Below are 27262 nucleotides of genomic sequence, written 5' to 3'. Positions count from 1 at the left end.
CGTTGGTGTTCCTTTTTGGCCTCACCATATCCTGCGTTCTTGTGCGGGGAGCGGGAGCAGAGATCCTACATTACGGTGCTTCTCTGAACATCAATCCAGCCACAGTAGGAGCCTTCCCGCCTCCCTCTCCCCCGGCTCTGAGTGTCTGTATCTTCCATCCTGACATTTGAAACACTTGATCATATCCTGTGACTTCAGCTCACAGATTTATATGCTTGAGTCTGGTCCTTTCAAATATGTTGTAATTGCCTTGAAGGCAGGGACCAGCTATTATATGCTCTGTTCTCAATGGTGCAAACTTTAACATTTGAATTAAAAGTAAACCTTTTATTTCCATTTCATTCTCTCTCTACTCCCTGTCCAACCCAGTAGATGTGAATGGGAACGTGACCGGGAAATCTGCCTCACCTGCCAGTCCATCTCCCAGGACAGCATTCCCAGGTTAGGCCCCAGAATCAAATACATGGCTGCTGCAAGGAATTTCTGTGTTGCAAACATAGATAAGAACACACTGTAAGCCAGGCTATGCAGCTGTGAGTCAAGTGAGAGGAGGGGAAATGAACCTGTTTTCTCTCCGGATCCTCAAATTTCTTCTTTTATTTTTCAGATTAAAACTCCAGGGATTGTTTGGACATGTTGGAATAGAACTGTTGAAATGAAAAACTTCAAAAAAAAAACCTATATTGAGGAATTTGAACAACTAATTTAAAAAATTGCTTATTGGATGCCTATTAAGCATCAGACATTGTGATCGGAGTTTTCTTAAGTCTGAAGAGAAATTCCCATTCTGTAAATGAGGAAACAGGTCCAGAGAAATTATGTAATTTCTCTACCAAGTACACGAAGGAGGATTTGAATTAGTTCTCTCTGATTCATCCCAAGGTCTAGTAGCTGGTAGCTTCATAATTCCCTTTTTAACCCCTCTGCCGAGCATGCATGCAGTCCTCATTATATAGGAGCCCCTTCCCCCTCCTCTGGGTTCTAATTCCGACTCTGCCTTCACTCTCAATTCAAACCCTCCATGCTGATGCACCTCTCTCATCTCGCTTCCCGTGGTTCCCTGGGCTTCATTCTGTGACAGCACTTAGAACATTGGCTTCTAATGGTTCGTAGACGTCATGTGCTCTTTGTGTCCGCACATGGCAGAAAAGGGAGACAGACATCTGGGGGCTGGTGTGAATTCAAGAGGGAGTGCGGAATAGGTATAGCCCTCCCTTGAGAGAAGTTTTGTTATGGGGAACAGAGTAATGGTGTACTCGCTGAAGGAAGTTACAGGGTCAAGAGAGTGTCTTAAAATACAGGAGATACTACAATGTGTTGATATGCTGATATAAGTGGTCCAGTAGAGGGAGGAAAGAAGTAGTGATAATGCTGGATAGAGGATTATTGCAGAAAAGCCCTTGTACAGGCAAAAGGAATGGTATTCGCTATCCAAGTGGAGCGGTTGGTTTTGGATGAGAGCAGGGACAATTCATCCACAGAAGGGGAGAGAAGGCAGGGTAGAGAGGACAGAGGCAGACAAATGGGTGAATATGGCGGCAGGAGTATATGGGAATTCTCTTCTGATTGCGTTCTCACAGAGAAATGGGGAGTGGGCCTCTCACTGGGTATAAACAACAGACTGATATCTGAGAAAGTGAGGGAGTGACTACACTAAGAGTACCAGGCAGAACTAAGCGTCCACTTGAAGTTAATGCTCATGAATGTCAATGTGAACTGTGCATGTTTTACTTCAGCCATATTCAGCTGCATGGTGCAGGCCTGGAAGGTTCCATTTGAAAAGGATTGAGATTTTGCTAGGGATGCAGTGAAGAGAAAAAGGAGCCAGGGAGTTGAGAGGAGGGATTGCACAATCATAGAGTGTGCGATCTAAGATGGGAAAGGAAGGAAGGGGAGGCGGGGCATTGGGAAAATAGTGACAGCAATGAGTTACAGGTCCCAGGGGGACTAAATCAGAGCTGGCACTAGTCTGCAGAGTGTCCTCAGTGAATTAGATAAACACTTCCCCTGTAGGTGATACAGTCTCACAATTGTGCAAAGAAAAGCTCCCTCTTCCCCTGGGTGGATAAAGCCATGAGCTGGAATACACAGTGTCATTTCTGGAGGTTGGGCTGGATTTCGGGGCCCTTTTGTCCCCTTAGCCAATGACTGTTGTGCAGTACACGTACACAAAATGCACAACTGTACATGGGTCAAAGGAATGTCGGGGATGAGTACAGAAGGATGGGCTATGAGGCAGCAGGTGACCCTAGAGTAGGAGGATGAAACTGAGATTGTGAAAGGGTTCCAGTCATTGGTGATGAGGAGGTTATAAGGCATGAGGACCTGTGATAGGGTGGAGGACGAGGTATTGAAGGGGAGATTATCAAGGAGCTGACAGTCCCAGTGTTGGAAGGGTCATCTTCACGAATATTGGAATCATAAAAGTGATAACTGGAGAGTGTGGGAAACAGTGCCGAACGCTGGGGCTCCGAGACTATTGTGTAGGCTGATGGCATGTGCTTCAAAGCAGGTATCTCAGACAGGAGGGCAGAAGAATGGTCCCCAAGCAGCACTGAGGATCAGGGAAGACCCCAACAGTGGCATGAGGGATGGAGGAGAGGAAACTTGAGGGCTGCAGAAGAAGCTGTGTCATGGGTGGGAAGAGCCTTTGATTAGTGCAAGAGGGCAAAGAGCGTTCTGGGAGAAGCAGACGGTGGGGGCATTTTACTGACAATGGAGAATGTGATCCAGATGGCTTGGGGGAGGGGGCAGTGAGAGGCAGATTAAGATTAGGTGCGTCATGAAGCTGTGTGGAGGTGGGAGTTAGGGGACAAAGGATGCTCTGGCAGTGTGGACACCTTGGGGTGATTGACGTACACAGGAATAAAAGGCATGATGGACTAAACCCCCACGGTCTGACAGGTAGACCGTGGTCACGAGGCTGTGGGAGTTGGGATGGGAGTGCTTTGCACACAGAACTCGGGCCTCTCTTTACTCCTGCTGATTGAGGTGACGAGGCCAAGGGAGAGGCTATATTACCCTGGGTCTGCATCTGATTACATTATCAGAAAAATAAATGCCTTCCAATTAGTCCAATTTTGGTGTTCCACAACTCCAGGTGTCTCCATCTTAATGGCAGGTGTTATTCACTCTATCAGACTGAATGTAACAAGTTCATGATGCCCCAGAAGGCCAGGCCTCCCACTTGACTAAACTTCTGGAATCCCCATCTGTGCAGCTGCTCCCAACTCAGAATTCCGACTGGAAAGGCCAGCCCGATGGGCCTTCTGAGGACGCTCATCCTCGCTGCCTCTAATGTACTGGCCCAGACTGTTCTGTAAACTGTTGAAGCCATCTTCAGCTCGCTCTAAACCGGAAGGACTAGATGTGTATCGGGAGAAACCAAAACACTGTTTGATTAATCGCCACCTTGCAAGCTGGTGAGTGATGGCTGGGCACGAAATGTGGTCGTTATCTAAATGGAGTGCCGGCCTGTCCCCGGGATCCCGAACAAATGGACTCCCCTCTATTTATAAACAACCCTGAGGGATGAGCATCTCGGTTTACGTTGGAAAGGGGCCATCATTCATTTTTATCCATCATACCTGCTTTTAGTGATATTACACACACACACTGCTTGGGTTAGAATCTCAACAACCCAAGAGGTTTATGTGCTTTTAACACCAATGTCGAGGGTCTCTGTGTACATTTCATCATGCCGGGGTAACGGTGGGCCTGAAACGCTGTTGTGTGAGCTGATGTCTTCCTCAGGGCTTCATGCAGGGTTCATGATGAAGATGAAATTGAATAAACTACTGTTGGCCCCAAGGGCGTGTTTGTGAGCTGCAGTGATTACTAGAGGTGAGAAGGCATGAGCTTCTGGCAGGTCAGGGGGATGGAGCGGAGCAGGTAGGAAGACTGCCTGTGAGGTGCAGGTAAGCCTAGTGTGGCCCTGGCCTGAAGGAAGCATTTGGCATTTAGCATTTGCTGACTGGATAGAAAGGGAGGGAAGGGAGGAAAGAAAAATCCCTCCACTTTGTGCATATAAATTATTTAATGTTAGAGTAGCACTTGCATTTTTTTAAGCTTTCCTCAGATATTCGTTTTTATTTTTAAAATAGCCCTGAGAGGAGGGCCAGGAATACTTATTTTCACTTTATCGATGAGGAATCTGGAGCCCAGGGCAGTGAGGTGGCTTGTTCAAAGTCGCCTGACTGACTGTAAGGTCAGGGCAAAGTCCCCGTTTTCCGATTCCCAGCTCAGAATCCTTCCACTCAATCCTCAGCGTGTTCCTGTTGTATGCCAGGCGCTACCGAGAATGCCGAAGTCTCATCCTTCCACTTCCACCCACAGGGGAGGAAAGAAAGACGATTTCATGAAACAGAGACCAGGCAAAAATGCTGTCTCTGTGGGAGCTGAGAGGGTAGATCAGGCATCCCTGCAGGTGTGGGGCCAGTGTCCTTACAACACTGCTGCCCGTAGTAATATAACATGAGCCATACATGTCATTTTACATTTTCTAGTAGCTGCACTACAAAAAGCAAAAAGAAACAGGTGAAATTAATTTTAATAATATATTTAACACACAATGTTCAAAATATTATCAACATGTATTCAATGTGTACTCAACATACACATTTACTGAGACATTTTAAATTCTTTTTTTTTGCATTAAAGCGTTGAGATCCCATATGTATTTTATTTTTATTTTGACAGCTTTATTGAAGAATAATGGATCCCCAAAAGCTGCACATATTTAATGTATACAATTTGATGACTTTGGATATAAGCTCATGAAACCATCACCACCCATGTCTATTTTAAATCTCTATTCAAATCCTAAGTTTTCCGCAGAAATATTTGATCCATATTTAAATTTCATAAAATATCTAGTTGAAAATTAGATTCTCATATGCAGGTTGTTCCCAACAGACTTAAAATGTTTTCTAATAACTTAAGCATCCGTTTTTAAATTTAAATGAACCCAAATTAAATATATTTAAAATTCATTTCTTCAGGTATGCTAGCCATTTTCAAGTGCTCAGTAGTCACACATGGCTTCTGGCTACCATATTGGAGAGCTCAGCCATAGAGTAACCATGGCAGCTACAGTTTCAGAAGTTTGCCTTTCTATAGAATCTCAGGCTCTGGGAAGTGGGCCAGGCTTTCTCTTTCCCATCATGCACCTGCCTCGCATCTTCTTTTCACTTGTTATCTCTTTCAGTGTGACTGCTTACAGAGAGGACAGGACCTCAGTCTATGACCCACCCATGAAGGCATGCATAACGTCAGGAGGAGGTAGGCATGGATTTGGCATTCTGCACCGTCTCCTCAAACAAGGAATCCATGGAGGCTGGTGCGATGGTATCATAGCACACCAGTGCCCTCTCAGGCCCACAGGAGGTAATGATCCTTCCCTGTGGCTGTCAACATACACACCACACACTCACACACACACACACCCACACACACACACCTCATACACATGCATAATACACCGCACAACACACTACACACCACAACATACACAACACACCACACCACACTCACACACATCTCACACACATACATAATCGAAGCACACACACAGTACACACACACATCTCATACACCTGCATAATACACCACACCACACACACCACACAACATACAACACACTACACACCACAGCATACAAAACACACCACACACCACACTCACACACACCACATACACATACACAATCGAAGCACACACACAATCCCCACACCACACAGACACACACACAAAACACACACCTCCTACACATGCATAATACACCGCACAACACACTACACACCACAACACACAAAACACACTGCACCACACACCACACACATACATAATCGAAGCACACACACACAATCTGCTCTTCCAAGCTCTATGATAAGAGTGAGGTGTAGGAGCTGTTCGTTCTACATTGTTAACCTTGGAAAATTAATTTTGAATGTAGGGCTTAAGCACTAGACACAGAGTTAGGAGACCTATAATCTATTCTCGGTTCTGCTTCCACTGACCCATGTGTAACCTTGACCATGCCAATTAACTCTGGCTTCCTATAAAATGAGATGTTAGGTACTTCTAAACTCTGATGTTCTAGTCCAGGGTTTGGCAAACTACTGCCCATGGGTCAGATCTGGCCATGCCCATTCATTTGCATATGGTCTGTGGCTGCTTTCACCTACAGCCACAGAAATGAAGAGTTGGGCCAGAGACCATATGGCCCACAAAGCTGAAAATATTTACTCTCATGCCTTTTATGGAAAATATTTGCCTACCCTGTTCTTGTCTGTGGTTCTAGCTCATTTTAATACTCTCTACACATTGATTTTCTTCTTTCTTCACTCAACACATATTCATAGGTCACCATTATTGTGCAAGCCTTATGAAAATTGCTGAAATACAATGGTAACCAATATAATAAACACAGCCATTACCCTCAAGGACTTTAAGAATCTTGCTCAGAGTGAGTTTGCGGATCTCTAATGTGATAGAGACTGCTGTTGTCCCCAGTGGCCATCTACAGTTCTTCCACACTGTGATGATTTAATTATGTGTGAACTTTGCTGGGCCACAGAGTGTCCAGATATTTTGATCAAACATTATTCTGCGTGTTTCTGGATGAGATTAACGTTTAAATCAGTGGACTCTGAGTAAAGCAGATTGCCTTCCATAATGTGGTGGGCCTCATCCAATCAGTTGACGGCCTGAAGAGAACAAAAAGACTGGAAGCAAGAAAGAATTCTCTAGCCTGCTGGCCTCCAAACTGACACTGCAGCTTTGGCTTTCCTGGATCTCTAATCTACCAGCCCACCTTGCAGATTTTGGACTTGCCAGCCTATATATTCGGGTAAGCAAATTCCTTATAATAAATCTCTTTAGATGATGATGATAGATGGATGGATGGATGGATGGATGGATGGATGGATGGATGGATGGATGGATGAATGGATGGATAGATGATAGATGATAGATGATAGATGTTAGATAGATATACATCCTATTGGTTCTGTTTCTTTAGAGAACCCTAACTAATATACATAGTAATAGAAATTTTAGCTGGCAAACAGCCATCTGGAATAAAGATTACATTTGCCAACTTCTCTTGTAGTGAGGGGTGGCCCCGTGACCAATGGGATGTAAGCAGAAGTTCATGTTACAGATTCTAAGGACCTTCCTTAAGAGATGGCCAGTGTGTGCCCTTTGCTACCTCTTTTCCTCTTCCTCCTTCCCGCTGCTTGTAATAAAAATGTGTCAGAGGGACCTCCATCCTGGACCACAGGAGGAGAACCAACCTGTGAAGTAGAGGTCTCCAGAAATGGGGAGAACTCAGAATGCATCTGGGTTCCTGTGTGTTTTGTGGAGAAAAGCCACTATGTTGTTCTGAACTTTTGCTTGAGAGAGAAATGAACTATATGTGTAGTCCCTGCCACAGCCCTACCAAACAGTGCTGTTCAGAATGACTATTGTATTAGAGATGGAAATCACTGCCTACTTTGTCCATGCCCCAACTCATACCCTCTGCTCCTAAGTGTCAGGTTGCTCACCTCTCCGCTGACTGCACTCTGGGTGCCCAACACAAGGGCAGCCAAGACACAGGCTGGCCACAGCACTAGGCCTTGCCCCCTGAAAAGTGATCAAGGCCAGTTAGGCCAGTTCGATTTCTCTTCTGACAAGAGAAACAGCCAGTTAGCATTGGGGACAGATGCCAAAAGTTGTATAGAGAGTTGTCACAAGTGAAGGGAGCAGGCAGTCATGATGAGCCTAATGCAAAGTGAAGTGACAGAAACTGTGAGTAAGCAAAGAGGAAAATGCAAGTGCCACGCAGACAGAACAAGGATTGATGGGAGAGAGCGCCAGTCTCCAGGGCTGCTGTGGGTCCTTCCAGGTTTGCAGTTCCTGATCCATTTCCAGCTCCAGGACACACGTGCCCCTGCAGTGAACCTTCTACAACTGCAGACCTTGAGTCTGTTGACTTGTCTGTCGTTTGCCTATTTGCACTTTGGTGCCTAGTTCTGATGGAGCCAGGCAATCCACGAATGCATCACAGTGGGACTAGCAAATACCAGCTCTTCACCTAGGATTTTTCACTCAAGTATTTCTATGAATGTCAAAGAGAAGAGGAGAAAGAGCAACTTTCTGCAAGGGCGGATGGAAAACTTGAAAAGGAACAAAACCTGCCATCTTGCTGCTTAGAGAGGGCTCTCTAGGAGGTATTTATTATGCACTAGACTTCTTCAGAGTTAAAGGTTGTCTCTGATGGGAAACCCAGGAAAGAGTTGAAGACAAAGAGGAGTTACCTTAAGGCAACTAAAGGTAACCTTAAAAGGTCATCTAAACCTTAAAAGGTGAGGATCATCCTTTGAGTACTCCAAACTTTTCCCATCTCCCTTTGGCTAAGACCAAACCTTGTTGGTTGTCAGAGCTATATAAGGCAGGGCCCCTTTGGACTCCCCCTCGACAACCCCTGCCTCCAGAGGCTATCTCAGGACTGAAAGACCCATAACTGTAAGTCTGTGTGTAGAAGCTAGTTTAGGGTCTCTCCCTGAAACCCAACCCCCAGCCCAACCATGAGGCATGAGCTCATTCTGCCCCAACTGGGAGAATGAGAAAATGGTCTGTGAATTTCTCTTCCACTCTGTCAAAATAAGAACAGAAAAAATACACCTCTGCAAAAGTGTTTTCTTTCCGCTTTTATTTGCACACATTCTGTATAATTATGGTCAGCAAGAGGGCATTTTCCATAGCCACACTGGCAGTATTTTCCACACAAAGGTTTATGCTGGCGGGCAGCCTGCCCTTGAGCTATTTACTTGTGTGGTGGCTAGAAAATCATCGAACCTATGGCCAGTTAGATCCCAGCAAAATGTTCTCATGTGGACCTTTCCTGTAACAGGACATATTATTTTAATTTCCCCTCCACCCTTTGTCCCTCTTCCCTAGGTAAAGTGATTCAGTATGGTACAACCACCTTTGTACAACCAACTCTATAGTATACCTTCCACTTTAACTACTAATGTTCACATTTTAATATGCTTCTCCCTGGCTTTCAAGATCTTAGAAGTTTCTTATCCAGTTTTATTCTTCATGACTCCATCCCATTCCTTCTCTCTCTAGGTAAGACTTTTGCTTCACTGGCTCCTCACACATAAGCCCATTTCCTCCTTTAGGCCATTTCTCATACTGTGACCTGCCGTCCCAGTCCTAAATGCCTGCCTCCTTTCTTCAGCTTCTCTGAATCCTGCCCACCATTCAACACCCAGTTCTAGCCCCCTTCTCAGTGAAGCGCTCACGGACTGCTGAATTCATCCTGATGCCTCTTGCCTTCCGTCTATGTGCCACCCATTTGGTAATTAACAAGTCACTAGACAAGTTGATTAAATGTTACACTGGTTTGTGCATAGAGCCATAGCATAAATCAAATAATTCATTTAGCAAGTATTTATTGAGCACCTCCATTATGCTCAGCCCTGTGAAGAACAAGTCCATGTCAGAAAAGTTGGGATTCATGGGTGAATTAGACCTGTTTCTATCCTTACGGAATTTTCAGGTGCCTTTGAGAAAAAAAGCTATACACATGAAAGAATAATTCGAGAACTGGGGCCCAAGATATGATGTTCTTCAAGGCAACATGAGGTAAACAAGGAGAAGAGGAGCCAATACTATCCACTAAAGTGGGGCTGTGGTTGGGAGGCAATTCCACCTGATCGCAGAGTCAACTTCCTAATGTTCATTAAATGCATAGATAGATGGATGGGTGGGTGTATGCATGCATGGATGGATGGATGGATGGATGGATGGATGGATGGATGGATGGACCAATAGACAGATGGTCCAAAAGGCATCTATCCACCCATCCATTCAAGAGACATTTATTGAACACTTACTATGTGCCAGTTATAGAGGCCACTTAGATGGATAAGATAGCTTTCCAATGAGATTGTAGTCTAGTCTTGTGGCACGGCAATGCAGTCATAAGTCAATCAATGGTGACTTTAAAAGTTTAAAAAGAAGTAATAATAGCTAACATTTTTAAGTGCCTATAGTGTGTTAGGTGGTTTTTCAAACATTATTATTACAGTTCCCAGTCTGGGGTGCTCCAGAAATCTCACAGGGTCACTGTGAGGTATTGTACATTTTGAGGAAAACATAGTGACACTCCCCATCTGTCAGACACTGCAAACTACTAGCTCAAGGTAGTTCACACTTTTAACATGAGATCACACCCCATTCCTTTTGATGATGTCATCTCTGTGGAGCTGGGTCTTTGGTAGCAGCTGCAATAAATAAACAAGAACCATATGTAAATCAGCACAGAACAGGAGATGAGGGCAGCAGGGGCCAATCAGATTGCAAGGCTTAAGAAATTGTACAGTGCCCAAGAGGTGCATACATCTCATTAATAAGTAATGGTTATTACGTGAACAAGAATGAAATAAAATTATTGCTTTCTTTCTTTCAGTATGTATGTATTATTTTATCAGAACAGAAATACTTAGGTTGTTATTAAGAAGTCGGTTCCAATAAATGGGACTCTAAGGTGTTTCTGAAGGCCTAGAGAGACTGTGAAAAAATTACTAAGGTACTAAGGACACCATAAACTGAGAAAGTTTGAGGACTTCTGTGTTGTTGCCAATCCTCCCAGGTTACTAATTTGCCAAGGTCATATAGTTCCAGAGTCAGAATTTTGAACCCAGATCTCTGCTTGTGGTCTCTAAAACCACATTACTTTTGCTTATGGGAGCTCAGGGGGCTCATCAGAAGATGGATAGGCATGGTAAGGCAGAAGTTGGAGAAGTAGGTGGGACCCACAGATCCTGGAACCTAGTAGATTTGAGCAGAGCCTTGAATGGCGCACTGCATAGTCACTCTGCTCTGTCACGCTTTACGCGCTGAATTTCTATGGGACCCAGTCTGGTGGGAGGAAGAAGAAACAACCCCTAAGAGGTACACAGCAGCAAACCCTCTGATTTTCTCAGTATGGTCACAAGAAGGGGAGAGGATAGGGTATGGAGACCATAGTGAAGTACAAGAAATAGGGGCTGAGTCTGCTCACATATTGGGGGTCAAATAACATTTTTGGAGCCTGCTGATTTTTGAAAACTTGAGTGGCTGCTGTCATAGTAATATCCCCAAATGACTGGACTTCTGTCATTTCAGGTGGGCAGATTCCTGCCAAGATTGTGAGGAGAGTGGAGGTAAGTTCCCCTAAGGGAGACACCCTCTGGAATTGGGAAAAATATAGGTCACCATCATTTGAACCTTGACTTCCTGCTCTTTTAACGCCAGGCAGACATTTCTTTGACCTCTAGAAATTCCTCTGCCTCAAGGGAAGACTTCGCCTCCTCTCCTCCCCACCCCCACCCCAGAGGTTTCCAAAGTGGGCTGGGAACAGATTCAAGGCAGGACCCCAGGGAAGCACGAAGAGCCTTGTGAGTGTGGAGAGGCTTCTCAGCAAAGATCTTCAAAGGCAAACCCCAAGGCCCTGAGCCCCCCAGGAGGGCAGGCTCCAAAGAAGAGTGCTGGAGGGAGAGCCTGCATGCTCCTGCCAAGGGGCCTGGACAGAGGGACCCCCTACAGTGGCAGCGAGCCTGCTTGTAGGAACCCTGAGAAGCCTAATTCAATTACCCTTATCAGAATGCCTCTGAACTTAACAAAGCAGATAATCAGTTCCAGAGACAGATACTGTGTGGGGGGCCAAAATTATTTTGTTTCCCAAAATTGGAGGCTGAAATTGGAGATGTTTGGGTAATAGAAAACATAATCCCTCCCTGGGCCTAAACCCCCTCCCAGTACCCACACCTGACACACCCCTACCATCAGAGCTACTAAGGAGACTGGATTTCAACACCTACACCCATCTTCTCCTTAACACACCTGGCCATGAACTTGACCTTGTTCCCCCACCCCCTTTGAGCCATAGCCAAAAGGAAGCTGTGTAGAGGTTGGAAGCAGGAGGGGAAAGGGATTAACATTAATTGAGCCCCTAAATATATCAGATTCATTATATACATTATCTAATTTCAACCACCCACACGCCTTTGGAAGAAAAATATTAGTGCCACCACATTACAGAAGGCAATGGAGATTTGGAAAAGCTAAATTCCTGCCTGGGACCTATCCCTATAAGCAGCATAGGTTAGATTCAAACACAGGTGTATCAGACTTTGCAACCCAGTATGCCACACGGCCTCATCAGACAGCAGATGGAAACTCACTCACTCAAGGATTCATAGCAACCTTCCAAGGTAGGATTGTCTTCTTCATGGGTGGGGAAATAGACTCAGAAAGGCCAAGTAACTTTCCCGAGGTCAAAGAGCTGGTGAGTTTCTCAGTTGGTTTTTGAAGCCAATGAGATTAAGCCAGGAATCTAAACCAGGGCTCTCTCATTACTGTCTCACAGCTGCAATCCAGATTGTTTTCTAGAGACTTCCCATAGCCCTAAGTGCAGGGAGCACATCTTCTCATTTTCCCCAGTGGACCTAATGCAGGGCTGGATGTGGACAGAACCAGCCAGCATGGGTGAATTTCTGGGTGCTGGGTAGCCGGGGATACTGCTGAATGATCAGATGTTTTCCTTCGCCAAAAGAGAGCTCTCAGCTTCTGTTTACTTAGAATTGTAGAGTATACAACATTAGCACAGGGAAGAACCTCTCATATTAGTGGATCATGCCTTTTATTTTATTTACTGATTCATTTATTTATTTATCTATTTATTTATTTGTACTCACCGTTTTGCTTAGGTAACATTAGACATGTACAAAATAATATCTATATAAGTTATAAAGCTTCGTAATCCTAGGACCTGTGAGCCCACCACTCCACCTTAGAACTAGACCATTACAATGGATGCTCCTCCCATTCTTTTCTCCCACCCCCACCCTCCCCACACGAACAGTTTTATGTTTATCATCCTGTTATCATTTTTATAGTTTTGCCAATGATGTCTGCATGGTAGATTGCATTATTGTTTTGAGTTTTAGATACCCTTTGCCACATGACCTTGTAGCTCCTCCCACTAGAGGCGGAATAAATTTCCCTGCCCAATGATGTTTGATTGGCTTTGTCCAATAGAATGTTGTAGGCATTGCCGGATGCCAATTCTGAGCGTAGGTCTTAAGAGGTGTCACATGTTTCCACTTTCTCCTCTTACATTCCTGCCTCTGCCATGAGAAGAACGTGCTCCAGGTCCCACTTGCTGGTCCAAGGAGGCTGAGAGACATGTGGCAAAGAACTGGACCCAATCTGAAATTGGAACCGAACCCAATGGAGCCCAGACTGGATCAGCCAAATCCCAGCCAATCCACAGATACCTGAGTAAGACAGAGTACATAAAGTTTGGTAAGCCACTTTGGAGTAATTTGTTATGTACCATTCTTGTGGCAATCGCTGATAATATACAGTGCCTCTTTGAAGAGCATGTCTGTTTTTGAGCTTTGAAAAATGACAACTAATATTGCACGTCATTGTCTACTATTTACTTTTCTTTTCCACTCAACATTATGTTTCTGAGCTTTATATAATGGAATATAATACAGCAAAGGAACTACAGCCATAGCCCCCCGCCTCCAATTTGGAGATAAGAAAAGAGGAGGGATCTCCACAGGGCTCGTGAATGGCTGAATTGTCTTGGGAACCCGCATCTCATTCCTTCAGCAAATATTTATTGAATGAAAGCAGAGCCCTTTCTTCAGTCCTGGGACTAGAAAGGTGCACTGGACACATAAGATTCTTGCCCCGAAGGGCCTTGTGTTATAGGGGCCACTTCACAGAAAGAGGGCAACGCACATCTGGGCCTCCTATCACTTCACTGCCAGCATTTCCTTATTGCCGCTGCCCTGCCAGCTATTTCCCTTCATTCCATTCACCAGCTCCTGTCCCTGGAGGCAGATAGTGTAATTAAGGCAGCATGTGCGGAGAGCAAGCAGAAACTATGGAGTGGATAACTCTCCTTGGGAGAACTGCTGGCAGACTGCATTCCAGGGGAAAAGGCCAAAGTCATTGGGAAACTGGGGCCCAAGGATTGATCCATTTGGGAGACAGGTTTACATTTCTGCAGGTGGCATGTGTTTACAGGGAACAGGCAGTGAGTTGTCTGGCCAGAGTAAGCCGTGCAGTGAGCGCAGCAGCCGCATGGACTGGGCTCCTGGTGGGACCAACGTGGTCAGCAGCGCATCTTTAGGAGACAAAGAGAGGTGAGAAATGTTTCTCACCCTGGAGGACTTTGCAGCCAAATGAGAGAAGCAGGATACACCAAAAAATGCGAGGTCTCAAACCCCTTCGACAAACACCAAAGGGCATAGATAGAACCAGAGCTGAGCAGAAGTGGCTGAAATGACCAGGACGTGCTGCCATTCCATGGACAGGTTGTCTTTTGTTTCTCCATAACAGCTGAGTAGGTCCCATAAGCGTTGCCTTTCATTCCAGGCTTTGGAAAAGCACAGCGAGAATCACTTCACATTAAAACTAGACTGAACACAACCACATACTCCCTCAATGATTCAGAGAGCATTCCAGGGTGTTGCAGGGCCTCGGGGACATCGTTAGGAAAATCAGTTACTATACGGGATTGGAAGAAATCGCATCCTGATGATATGAGGTTTCACGGTGATTGGGCCCTGGGTAAAGAAGTTATTTTCAGTAATGAAGGATTCGCAACTCCTGCCAGATAGGAAAATGGCAAAACCAAGGACTGTGCTTGGCTGCTTCCACCTCCAGTGCTGGGGGTAGGGAAAGGGCAGCGGGGACACTGCAGCTATGGGGTGATCACTCCTTGAGCTGAGGGTTGTGGACTGGGAAAGCTGGAAGGTCTAAGATCAGAGTGTATTGGCTCCTGCTGGGGGGAGGAGCCCTGGGGCGTGTTTTTACCTGTCTCTCCACCTAGTCCCATTTGAAAAATTCCCATTGCTCTGCTTTGTTATAGTTGTTTTCACTCTAAAATTAATGTTTTCAAAGACAGTGATTTCTGCCCCTATCGTTTTGTGGGAGGGATGCCTCCGGGGAAGGAAAGTAAGGCATGGCCTGCAGTGGAGTAGTGAGGAGCCAGTGGGTCCCCTTCGTGACCCAGATCTTACGTACTGCAGATGACTGCCAAGTCAGAGGGTAGCAGAGTGATTGGAAAAGGCCAGACATCCTGAGGTCAAGTCAGCTCTCCCTTTTCCTAAAGGTTCAATCTTTGCAGTGCAAGGCTTTATACCTCCTTGGGCCTGGGTGTTCCCTCTGTAAACAGGGTCCAAGAGGACAGTTGTTCTAACCATAGACAATTTCCACCTTCAAGAGCCTGTGGTAAAACCAAACTCTTCTTAGAGAGGTGGCAAGAAGAAAGGAAGAAAATGACCACATTTATCTGGGCCGTAGTTGAGAAAATACCAAGTGACTCTTAGCCCATATGGTATATTTTCTTTCTCTCTTGGATTTATTGCTATTGTATGTGTGTTAATGTTATTGCCCCAGTTGGATTACATGTGTCTTGGCAAGAAAAAGTTTCATAGAACTCATTGAATTTCAGAACAAATTGTATTATGAAAATATATTATAAAATTAGTAATTATATAAATCTCCATTTATTAGATTAGAATAAATACCTCTCTATTGATGATATATCATTATAGATGATATCATTTATTTCACATTTTTATAGTGTCTCTGTACCTATTTTACAGACGAATAAACTGAGGGAAAGAGAGGTTAGAAAACTTACTAAAGGTTACATAACTAGTAAATACCAGAACTGGGACTTGAATGCAAGTCCTCAAAACTTAAACTTCTGGACTCCTTAGCAGTCATTTGGATCTCTTCTGTATCTCATGTGACACTCCACACAAATGAAGATGCATAACAGGCCATCAATAAATAATTGTGGGTTGATGGGTACCACACAAGTATAAATTGCCCAGCTGAAAGGCTGGGCAGAATCAAATGGCCTGGAATGATTTTTTTTTCTCACCCAGAAATACCCCTGGGGCCCTCTGAGTGTCCCATGCTGTAGGAACCAAGGCACTGGAGGGTACCCGCCTGGACCTGTTGGCACATACCCCAGTCATGTGGCTGGCCAGGCGCCTGCGGTTCCCCTTTCTCACAGGAGAAGCCAGCAGGCCCAGACCAGGACTGGAAGCCCCCTGTACAAATACATTCCAGTTTGCATTCACCCCTGACCAACAGACAGGGCCCTACAAACCGCCCAGCAACACCAGCCAGGAAAAAGCCCTCAGTTCTGGCCACAGGAACTTCACCAATGCGTCAGCCTGAGTCTGAGGCACCAGCTCTGCCCACAGAGCATCCAGAGGCAGTAACCTCACCCAGGACAGGTCGCATGGACTCACTGAATTTGATTAGCCCATCCAGGGACTGGGACAAAAATCGGAAAGCGAACACCTGGTGCAGTTCAGTTGGTTATCTTAACCTCAAATAAGACTGGATGTACGCGGAGGTCCATCTCATTTGCCCCAACAGCTCAATTTGGGAATACGTTTGTATGCAGCTCACCCAGGGCCAGGTACTTGGTTCTTCTGGTGCCATCAGCTCTGGATTTGGTCACTTTGGCAGCTTGGCCTATTCCCTGGACTGTGCAGAAGTGCTCATTTCCTCCCCCAACTTACCTCCCACCATTCATCATCCTCACTAACGCTTTTGGTGCCTCATGCAGTAGCCCCAATCTCAGATCTGGGGGAGCCCTTGGGCCCACTGACATGGCACAGTCGTCATCTTCTATTCATAAGCCTTCAAAGACTCCCCAACTCTACTACAACCGATTTGGACCTGTTAGAACTCTTAAACTCTTCTAAATGTCTCCACCGGCTCCCACCGATCAGCTCCTGTTTCTCCCAGCACACACCTTCTGTCTTACTCCACCAAAACAACTGGCCCAAAATACAGTAGACCCAATTTGACCTCAGGGCCTCTGTTCACGTTGCTCTCCTCACCTGAAATGCCCTTCTCTATGTCCCATTCTAGCCTGATCTTCCCATCCTCCAAGGCCCCATTCTCAAGGAATCCTTTCTTGGTGGCAGTGATCTCTCTCTCTTCTAAAACTTCACAACACTCCATTGTATCCTGTCTTGAATTGTTATTGAAGTGTTCTACACCAATGACTACTGAATCAATACCCTACATAATACATAACTACCTCTGTTCACCTGGCAACCAGAGCCCCTGCTCGGGCCCTCATTCAGCCCTGCCTTTCCCCATGGGGTGATGAGTCTGTGGGACCAAGTGAACGTGCCCATCTTGAGCTTGCACCCTTTCTATTCCCACCTTTAGACTGTGTTCCTGACACCCAGGACCCCAGACTTCTGTCCCCAAACAGCCCTGAATCTATTTCCAGAGCCTGTGGAAGCCCCTTCCCCAGGTCTGTCTTTCAGGGGACAAGGAGTGGCCAGGGGGAGGCTGTTTGCTGGGAGGTAGTTTTGTGAATGGAGCTTGGACACCTGGGCTGGAGGCCCTTTGGTGGGGGGGGGGCCCTTTGGACGAGGGGGTTGGCCTCTGCAGGCTAGTGTTCCCCAGCTGCCCTTTAGTTCACCTGCTGGAGGGTGAAGCCAAGAAAGAAAAGTAGAGTGATGTTTGGAGAGAGAAAGTTTGAGCAGATATGACATTGTTAAAACTCTGGATCCAGGCTGTGCCGAGACTTTACTTTCCAATTAACTAAACCAAAATATTTTTCTTCTTTGCTTAAATCCATTTGAGATGGGCTTCTGTCTCTTGCAACTAAAACTGATGAATACAATCGTGATGATGAGGATGATGATAATGGTGGTGGTGGTGGTGGTGGTGGTGGTGGTGGTGGTGGTGGTGTTGGTGGTGGTAATGGTAGCTGACATTTATTAGATCATTTCATGTTCGAGGCACTCTGCTTTACCTACTAGCACACTTATTCTTTCACTACCTCATGAGGGAGTTGGTAGTATTATCCCAATTTTCCAGATGAAGAAACAGTTTCAGAAAAGCTAAGTAACTTGCCTGAGGTCACACGGTATTCAAACCCAAGTGTGTCTGACCCCTAAGCCTGTGCTCTTACCTGCTTTGCCTTTTTTAAAATTAAATTTATTGGGGTGACATTGGTTAATAAAATTATATAGGTTTCAAGTGTACAATTCTATAATACATCATCTATACACATTGGGCTTTTTTTATTGCTTGCCCACAGTGCGAGTTGGGCCACATAAAAGGCATGGGACTTAAGTGGTGTGTAGTGAGCCACTGTAGGACAACCAAGGCTCTGACAGAGGAGGAAAAGGCAAGGGTCAAGGGTCAGGATGCACAGGGTGCAACATGCTCAACCCAGCAGTTCTTGTCAATGGTGAGGAAGAGGGGAGAAGATGGTCCTTCTCCAAAATGCATTCCTCTGTACCTCTCCCTCTCGGCCCCAAGCTAAGGCTTCTGCAGCAAAGCTTTGGGAAGAAGGACAAAATCTAGAGTCTGCCAGCATGGCTTTTAATGTCTCTGCAGCGTTCAGTAGGTTATGCTTTTCAGCAAATATACAGAGTAGTTTATGCTGCTATTCAGTTAAATCCTGATAATGAGCAGAATTATAGAATGCATGTTATATATTGCACATATAAAAGAATGCGCATGTTATAGCGCAGATGGTGGAGGGTGGCCAAGTCCAAGTGTTCACCACTACCCAATATTAAATACGAGGTCAGACAATTAAGTTCACTACCTCATCCTAGAAAAAGTGCCCCATACCTCATTGCTGAATATCACTACAGTCACCTTCGAAGTACTCGCCTTGGGAAGCTATGCACCAATGCCAGTGCCTAGTCCACCCTTCAAAGCAATTTTGGGACTCTTTTCCTGGAATGGCCATCAGAGCTGTTGTCATATTATCCTTGATGTCCTGAATGTCATCAACATGTCTTCCTTTCAACATTTCCTTTATCTTTGAGTAAAGAAAGAAGTCACTGGGGGCCAGATCAGGTGAGTAGGGAGGGTGTTCCGATACAGTTATTTGTTTCCTGGCTAAAAACTCCCTCACAGACAGTGCCGTGTGAGCTGGTGCTTTGTCGTGATGCAAGAGCCATGAATTGTTGGTGAAAAGTTCAGGTTGTCTAACTTTTTCATGCAGCCTTTTCAGCACTTCCAGATAGTAAACTTGGTTAGCTGTTTGTCCAGTTGGTACAAATTCATAATGAATAACCCCTCTGGTATCAAAAAAGGTTAGCAACATCATTGCAATAAGTTCACAAACTTAATTGTCAGACTTTGTGTATATAGGCTATCCCAGATATGGTCCATATTGGAGCCCAGCACACACCCAGAGAGTAACTAAAATCATGCAACTTAAGTCTGGCCTCTTCAAGTGAAAGAAAAGTACAAACCCTAAGAGGGCTTTGCTCATGTCTCTTATGACTACATGCATACTTGGAGATCAGTCACCATTTGTCCCGCCCTTAAGGAAAGCAGCTAATAAGACTGAAATTAGCACGAGAAGATGTATGTAGTGTGCAAGATAGCAGGATTGTCATAAAAGGTTTATTGCTGCAAGCATAAGAAAACTGCAAGAGGCAGCCTCTGCTATGCCACATGTGAAAAATGCCCTCATCCTGCTGGCACCACCATAAAATCTTTATAGAAAAGAGCACAAACCTTCCCACTGTCTAGTACTCACCAAACACTCATGAAGCATGCAGAGCCTTCCCATTTTCAGGCGTGGGTTTTTCAAAATCTTCCAGGAAGGTCAGCAGTCATGGCAGAATGATCTCTGTGCTGCCTCTTGGAAGGGTCCAAATCTAAATACATTTTACTCCTTACCTTTCTGTAGTAGGACATATGCATTGTAAGCAAGTGCATTTTCTACTAAGAGCCTCCGTTTCCCATAAGTAACACCCATACATCAGTGAGCCTGAAACCTAGGCCTGACAACATGGAACGGTTAGAATGTTTCCTTCATTTGTTCATATATTCATCAATATTTTTGAACAAAGAGTTTGAGAGGTAAATAGGACAGACTGTTATAGAAGTAACAGTGAAGTGAGGGCACGACGTGAACTTGGCTGCGTGAACTTAGGGCTAAGAGCAACAGGCGAAAATGCAGAGTTTGGGTGGACAGGAATTCAGAGGAAGGATTTGGGGTAGAGATATAATCCTGGGATACGTGGGTACCTCAGTTGCAGTTGAGGCATAGGGATAATAGAGATTGCCTAGAAAGAGTGTAGAAAAGAATAAGATTTAGGACCAAGGCTTGAAACCTATCAACTGTTTTTATTTAAACACATAGCCAACCTTTATTGAGATATAATTCACATACCTAAAATTCAACCTTTTAAAGTGTACAATTCAGTACTTTAATATATTCAGAAAGATGTGCAACCATCACTACTAATTCTAGAATATTTTTGTCACCCCAAAAGGAAACCGACCTTCACCCCCAGCCTCTGGCAACCACTAATCTGCTTTGTGTCTCTACGGATTTGCCTATACTGAACACTTCATATAAATGGGAACATATGATATGTGACCTTTTGTGTCTGGCTTCTTTCATTTAGCACAATGATTTTGAAATCCATCTATGTTGTAGCATGTATCTGTACGTTATTCCTTTTTATGGCTGAATAATATTCCATTGTATAGATATGCCACATTTTGTTTTATCCATTCATCAATTGATGAACATGTGGATTGTTTCAATTTTGGGGCTATTATGAATAAGAATAAGGCTGCTAGGAACAAGTTTTTGTGTGAACATATGTTTTCAATTCTCTTATAGACTTAGGAGTGGAATTACTGGGTCATATGGTAACTCTGTGTTTAATTTTTTGAGGAACTGGCAAACTGTTTTTACAAAGCAGCTGCATGATTTTACATTCCCACCCACAATGTCTGAGAGTTCATTTCCCCGCCTCCTCGTCAGCACTGGTTATTGTCTGTCTTTCTGATTTAGCCTCCCTGGTGGGTGTGAAGGGGCATCACTGGGATTGGTTTGCGTCTCTCTAATGATGATGAGCGTTCTTTCATGTGCTTATTGGCCATTCGTATATTTTCTTTGCCAAAATATCTATTCAAATCTTTTGCCCATTTTTAAGTTGGGTTGTCTTTTTATTATTGAGTTGTAGAGGTTTTTAAATTCTGGATACAAATCCCTCATCAGATATATGATTTACAAAACTTTTCTCCCATTCTGTGTGGGTTGGCTTTTCACTTTATTGATGGCATTCTTTGAAGTATGAAAGTTTTTAATTTTGATGATGTTTACCTATTTTTTCTTTTGTAATTTGTGTTTTTGGTGCCATCTCTAAGAAACCATTGCCTAATCTGGGGTCACAAAGAATTAAGATTAAGCTATATTTTCTTCTAAAAGTTTTATAGGTTTAGCTTTCACATTTAGAGCTCTGATCCATTTTCATTAACTTTTATGTATGTTTCGGAGGCAAGAATCCACATTTATTTCTTTGTATATGTATATATCCAGTGGTTGCAACACCATTTGTTGAAAAGACTATTATCTCCCCATTTAATTGTTTTGACACCATTGTCAAAAATCAATTGACCAGAAATGTAAGGGTTCAGTTCTGGATTCTCCGTTCTATTGTATTGATCTCTAGGTCTATCTTTATGCCAATAGTACACGGTCTTGATGTGTAGTAAGCTCTGAAATTAGAAAGTGTGAGTCCTCCAAGTTTGCTCTTTTTCAAGATTGTTTTGGCTATTCTGGGTCCCTGGAATTTCCACATTAATTTTAAGATAAGCCTATTAATGTCCACAAAGAAGCCAGCTGGGATTTTAATAGGGGTTGCTTTGTCTCTGTATGTTAATTTGGGGAGTATTGCCATCTGAACAATATTAAGTCTTCCAATCCATGAGAAGGCGATATCTTTTTTCTTTTATTTCTTACAGCAGTGTTTGTAGTTTTCAGGATACATGTCTTGCACTTATTTGGTTAAATTTATTACTAAGCATTTTATTCTTTTTGATGCTATTATAAATGGAATTATTTTCGTAATTTTATTTTCTGATTGTTCATTGTCAATGTTATGGAGACATAATTGATTTCTGCATATTGATCTTGTATCCTGTAAACATGCTGAATTTGTTTATTTGTTCTAATATCTTTTTATAGATTCCGTAGGATTTTCTACATACAAAATCTTGTCATGTATGAATAAAGCTAGTTTTACTTTTCCTGTTTCAATCTTGATGCCTTTTATTTCTTTTTCCTGCCTAGTTCCCCTGGCTAGAATCTCCAGTATAATTTTGACTAGAAGTGGAAAGAGCAGACATCCTTGTTTTATTTTTTAACTTAAGTGGAAAGCATTCAGTCTTTCACCAGTAAGTTGATATTAGCTGTGGGTTTTTCATGAATAACTGTAATAGTTATATAACTGCCATAACTAATATTATTATCTCCCAGTTCTGTAGTTTAGAAGCCCAATATGGGCTTCACTGGACTGAAACCAAGGTGTCAGCCTATGTTCCTTTCTGGAGACTGTAGGGGAGTCTTCCTTGCCTTTTCCAGCTTCTAAAGGCCACCCACAGTTCCTGGCTCATGGCCCCTTTCCTCCATTTCAAAGCCTGTAACATGGCATCTCTCTCATGGCATTTCTTCTGTAGTCACATCTTTTTCTTACTGACTATAGCAGACAAAGGTCACAATTTCAAGGATTCAAGTGATTAGGTCCCATCTTAACATTTTTTTTTTTAAGGAGGGCGCAGCTCACAGTGACTCATGTGGAGATCGAATTGGCAACCTTGGTGTTATTAGCAACAATCTCTAACCAACTGAGCTAACTGGCCACCCCCCCTGCCCCCATCTTAACTTTCTTAACCATAGTCACATCTGCAAAGTCCCTTTTCCCACGTAAGTTATCATAGTCACAGATTTCAGGGATTGGAATGTGGATATCTTTGGGGGGGGGCATTATTTTGCCTACCACATTCTACTCTCTGACCCCCAAAGATTCATATCTGTCCCACATGCAAAATACATTTACCCCATCCCAAGATCCCCCAAATTCTCAACTCATTACAGCATCAAGAAGTCTAAAACCTCACCTATATCTCATCAATTCAAAAGTCCCAAATACCATCCCTAAAGCATCAATGTAAGTATGGGTGAGACTCAGTATATCTGTCCCAGAGCACAGTTCCTCTCCATGTGGACCAGTGAAACTGAAGAAACAAGTTATGTGCTCCCAAAATATAAAGGTAAGACAGGCATAGGTATTCTGGCTCAAAAGGGGAGGAAATAGAAAGGGAAAAGAGTCATTGGTCCCCCAAAATGTAGAAATCCAACCAGGCAAACTCCATGGGACTTCAAGCCCTGGCGATAATCTTCTGGGGCCCTCAGTTCCCACTGCTGGGTCCTTGGTTCTACCGTCTGAGCCTGAGGCTCCATCTTCTGAGCCATCCGTTCTCTCTCAGGAAAGGTTACATGTCTTTGCAGCTGGGTAGTTTTACCAGCCTGTTTCCTGCCTGAAGAATTTTGAGGGTCCAACAGCTTGCTTTCATTTGGTTCTCTTTGTCCCTTTTGGTATAAGCTGGCAGTGTTTCTGCTGGTATAAAATTTTCAAGAATCTGTTGTTCTCCCATTAGACAAAAGGTCCCTCCACAGAGTCTCCCTAAATCATCCCATCTCTATTTTTGGCTTCTGATGAGACAGCTGAGGGTGTCTAAGTGTCATACATGTAATCTCTAAGAGCCTTTGGTGAAATTGAATACTCTTCTTTTTTATTTTTCTGAGGTATCGGCAAAAGGTTGTGCAGCTACACTCTCAACTTTTCTCCTCTACTTTCCTGAGAGTGAATCTCTCCTAGAGTCTTTTGCAATCTGCATAAGCTGAGAATTTCCCAAATCATTAAGTCCTGCATCCTTTTTTCTTTTTTTAAGTTCTTGCTTCAATTTTTCTCTTGCATTTTACTATAAGCAACAAGAAAAACTAGGTCACACCTTCAACACTTCACTTGGAAACTTCAGCTGAATGTTGAATTTCATCATTTACTAGTTCTGCTTCCCACATAACTGCAGGACAAAATTCTGCTCAGCTTTCTGCCACTATGTAACAAGAACCCCCTTTCCTCCAGTTTCCAATAACATGTTCCTCATTTCCTTCAGAGCCTTCAACAGCAGCACCTTTAACACCCATATTTCTACCAACAGTCTGTTCCTGATGATTTAGGTATAATCTGAGGCAATTTATGTTTTCTCTACTGTGCTTCTCATTTCCTTCTGAGTCCTCATTAGCAGCGTTTATTAGCATCTGTATTTCTGCTAACGGTCTGTCCAAGGCAACCTAGGCTTTTTCTATCATGTTCCTCCGAATTCTTCCAGCCTCTGCCCATGGCCCCATTCCAAAGCCATTTCTGCATTTCAGGTATTTGTTACAACAGCACCCCACTTCCAGGGACCAAAATCTGTATTAGTTTTCTACTAGCGTTAGTATTCTATCAGGTTGAGGAAGTTCCCTTCTAGTCCTGGTTTGTTGAGTATTTTTAACACGAAAGGGTATTGGATTTTGTCAAGTGCTTTTCTGTGCCTCTTGAGATGATCATGTGATTTTGGGTCCATCCCCTTTTAAAGACTGTATGGAGAGGAAGGAGCCTGCAAAGGAGAGAGTAGTAGCCAGTCATAAAGGGAAACCAAATGGTCGTGGCGATATTGAAGCCAATAGAAGAGAAGGGGGTTAAAGGAGGGAGTGGCCAAGATTATCAACATTGTTGAGAGGTAAGAAAAGATGGGAACTAAAAAAAATGTTCTTTTTTATTGAGGTAAAATTGGTATATAACCTTATATGAGTTTCAGGTGTACAACAATATAAGTTGACATCTGTGTCCCCCACAAGGGGTCACCACGAAAGTCTAGTTGCCATCCACCCTACAGTTGACCCTGGTTCTCCCCTCCTGCCAACCTTCCAATCCCCTTCCACCCTGGTACCCACTGATCTGTTCTCTGCAGCTATGACTTTGTTTTTGTTTTGTTTGTTTGTTCATTTATTTTGTTTTGCTTTTTAGATTCCACATATGAATGAAGTCATACGATATTTGTCATTCTCTGTTTGATTTATTTCACTTCGCATAGGCCCCTCAAAATCTATCCCTGTTGTCAAAAATCGCAAGATTTCATTCTTTTTTATAGCTGAGTAATATTCCTACGTGGTGTGTGTGTGTGTGTGTGTGTGTGTGTGTGTGTGTGTGTGTGTATGTACCACATCTTCTTTATCCATTTGTTCATCAGTGGACATGGGCACTTAGATTGTTTCTGTATCTTGGCTACTGTAAATAATGTTACAATGAACATAGGGATGCATATATCTTTTTGAATTAATGTGTTTGTATTCTTCAGATAAGTATCCAGCAATCAAATAGTTGGATAATATGTTTTTTTTATTCTTAATTTATGAGGAACTATCATACTGTTTTCTATAGCAGCTGTGCCAATTTACATGCCCACTGGCAGTACACAAGGGTTCCCTTCCCTTTTCTCTACAACCTCTCCAACACTACCTGTTTCTTGTCTTTTTGATGATAGCCATTCTAATAGATGTGAAGTATTATCTCATTGTGGTTTTGATTTGCATTTCCCTGAGAGTGAAGTTAACATCTTTTCATGTTCCTATTGGCCATTTGTGTCTTCCTTGGAGAAATGTCTACATATTCAAGTACTCTACCAATTTTTTAATGGAGTTTTTGTTTTTTATTGTTGGAACAATGCTCATTTTGATTTGTTTTGTGGAGGTCATTTATGAGCTTTGTAATAGCTATTGTAGTGGGATGAGAGGAGGCAAAAAAGACCTTTGAGACGGGGATGACGTTCCCTGAATTTCAGGGAGCCGAGGTAAAAGCTAGAGGACAGTGATTACATTGAAGTGGTTAGCAACAGGAGAACATACCGGACTTTCATACAGTGGAGTTTGGATACAATTTGGCTGAAGCAGGGAGGGCTAGAAATGTGTCCTCCGTGTCTGAGATTCTCGAATAAAATTTGTAGCTTTTTCTGGAGTTAAGAATGGACGTTTCCAGGCCTCAATTTTAGGAAGCAGTTCCTACCCTTTGGGAAGACATGGTGGACTCCCACCTGCCACAACCCATGAAGAAAACCAGTGGGGCTGCGATAGGTTGCACCATCTTGACAACATACCCAGGCTCGAGCCCCACAGCTGACGGTGGACTGAAATCCAGATATGGTATCTAGATTTTTGATGACTCTTTAAAATGTGAAGCTTTTCTTGTGGGAAGCGGTGGACTCCTGGCCTCAGGGAGAAGCATTTCAAGGCAGCAGCAGCTGAGATTATCATCCACACTGAGAAAAAGCCAGCTCCACCCGGTCCTCTGGGCCCAGCCTTTTGACTACAGTCTTGGATGGGGCCTCCCACTCAACAGGACCTGGGAGACCCTAGTGTTCTGCTGTAATGCTCATTTCCCTCTACCTGGCAGCCTTGTTTGATTGAACGTTTCCCTGGGATATTTATGTGGAAACCAAAGAAAATACTCCAGGGTCGTTTTTAATAAGTGCCAATCCCTCCTAGGCTATCTGCAGCCATAAACATTTACGTCTAATATCCCAAAGAAAATGTTGATGCAGTCTGATGTGGGGGCGACAGCACACAGATTAGTCTAAACAAAAACATGAGGGTGACAGTTTGCTTTTTTCTGCGTGAAGCTGCGTTCACTCATTTTTGACATAAAAGTGCAATTTGCATATTCTTTCAAGTCTGTTTAGCTGCAAACACATGTGTGTTTGGGGCACAGAAATTTAAAATTTGTAAATTATTCAGAAACTACTGCCAAATTGTAATCAAGTGGTAGGAAAAACATTCTACACTCAATAGTTGTATGTTCAGAGGGGAGCCTTTCTCAGGCTCAGGAAACATTTTTAAATACACTGGTGCTTAATCAACTCGGAAAAAACAGGGGGAGAAATGTTTACTTTGTTAGTAACAATTTAATATAGATGTTGGGATTTCTTTTTCTGTTTATTGAACATTGCAGAAAGGAATGATTTTAGCATTGTGACATTAAATAAATAAGGTGCCTTCCTAGAGAAAACTAAACATTGTGATTAAGCTAAAGTAGGAATTTCTAATGCCTCTCTAAAAACCATTTTAAGCCTAGCACTGTAATTACTAGAAAGCAATTCAGTGCAATTTAATGTATATATACTATGCCTTGTAGATTGCAACATTCGGTATGTATTCAGTGCATCTCACCTTTGATGTCTACCCCCTTCTCATTTCCTCTTTTCTTCTGTGCATCTAGCAAATATTAGTTGGAGGGCCTACTTTTTACGAAGCACTGTACTGAGAGCCCTAGGGTCCAAAGAAGTTATTTATGGA

The 27262-nt window shown here is 43.5% G+C and overlaps 1 long non-coding RNA gene across 4 annotated transcripts in view; it reads left to right on the top strand.

The window, feature by feature from the left end:
- Positions 1-27262, top strand: part of LOC109456350 (uncharacterized) — an 89804-nt gene that overhangs the window by 37751 nt on the left and 24791 nt on the right. For 3 of the 4 annotated variants that reach the window (XR_012496335.1, XR_012496332.1, XR_012496333.1), the window contains 4 exons: positions 5207-5280; positions 6363-6850; positions 11161-11198; positions 13177-13341. This is a non-coding gene — a long non-coding RNA (uncharacterized LOC109456350). Of the gene's footprint in view, positions 1-5206; positions 5281-6362; positions 6851-9550; positions 9637-11160; positions 11199-13176; positions 13342-27262 lie in introns of those variants that run through there. The other variant, XR_012496334.1, reaches the window with a different exon arrangement.

Source organism: Rhinolophus sinicus, linkage group LG05 (genome assembly GCF_036562045.2).
Source record: "Rhinolophus sinicus isolate RSC01 linkage group LG05, ASM3656204v1, whole genome shotgun sequence".
Taxonomy (NCBI): domain Eukaryota; kingdom Metazoa; phylum Chordata; class Mammalia; order Chiroptera; family Rhinolophidae; genus Rhinolophus; species Rhinolophus sinicus.
Note: the sequence above shows the minus strand (reverse complement) of the source record. Positions and strands in the feature narration are given on the sequence as shown.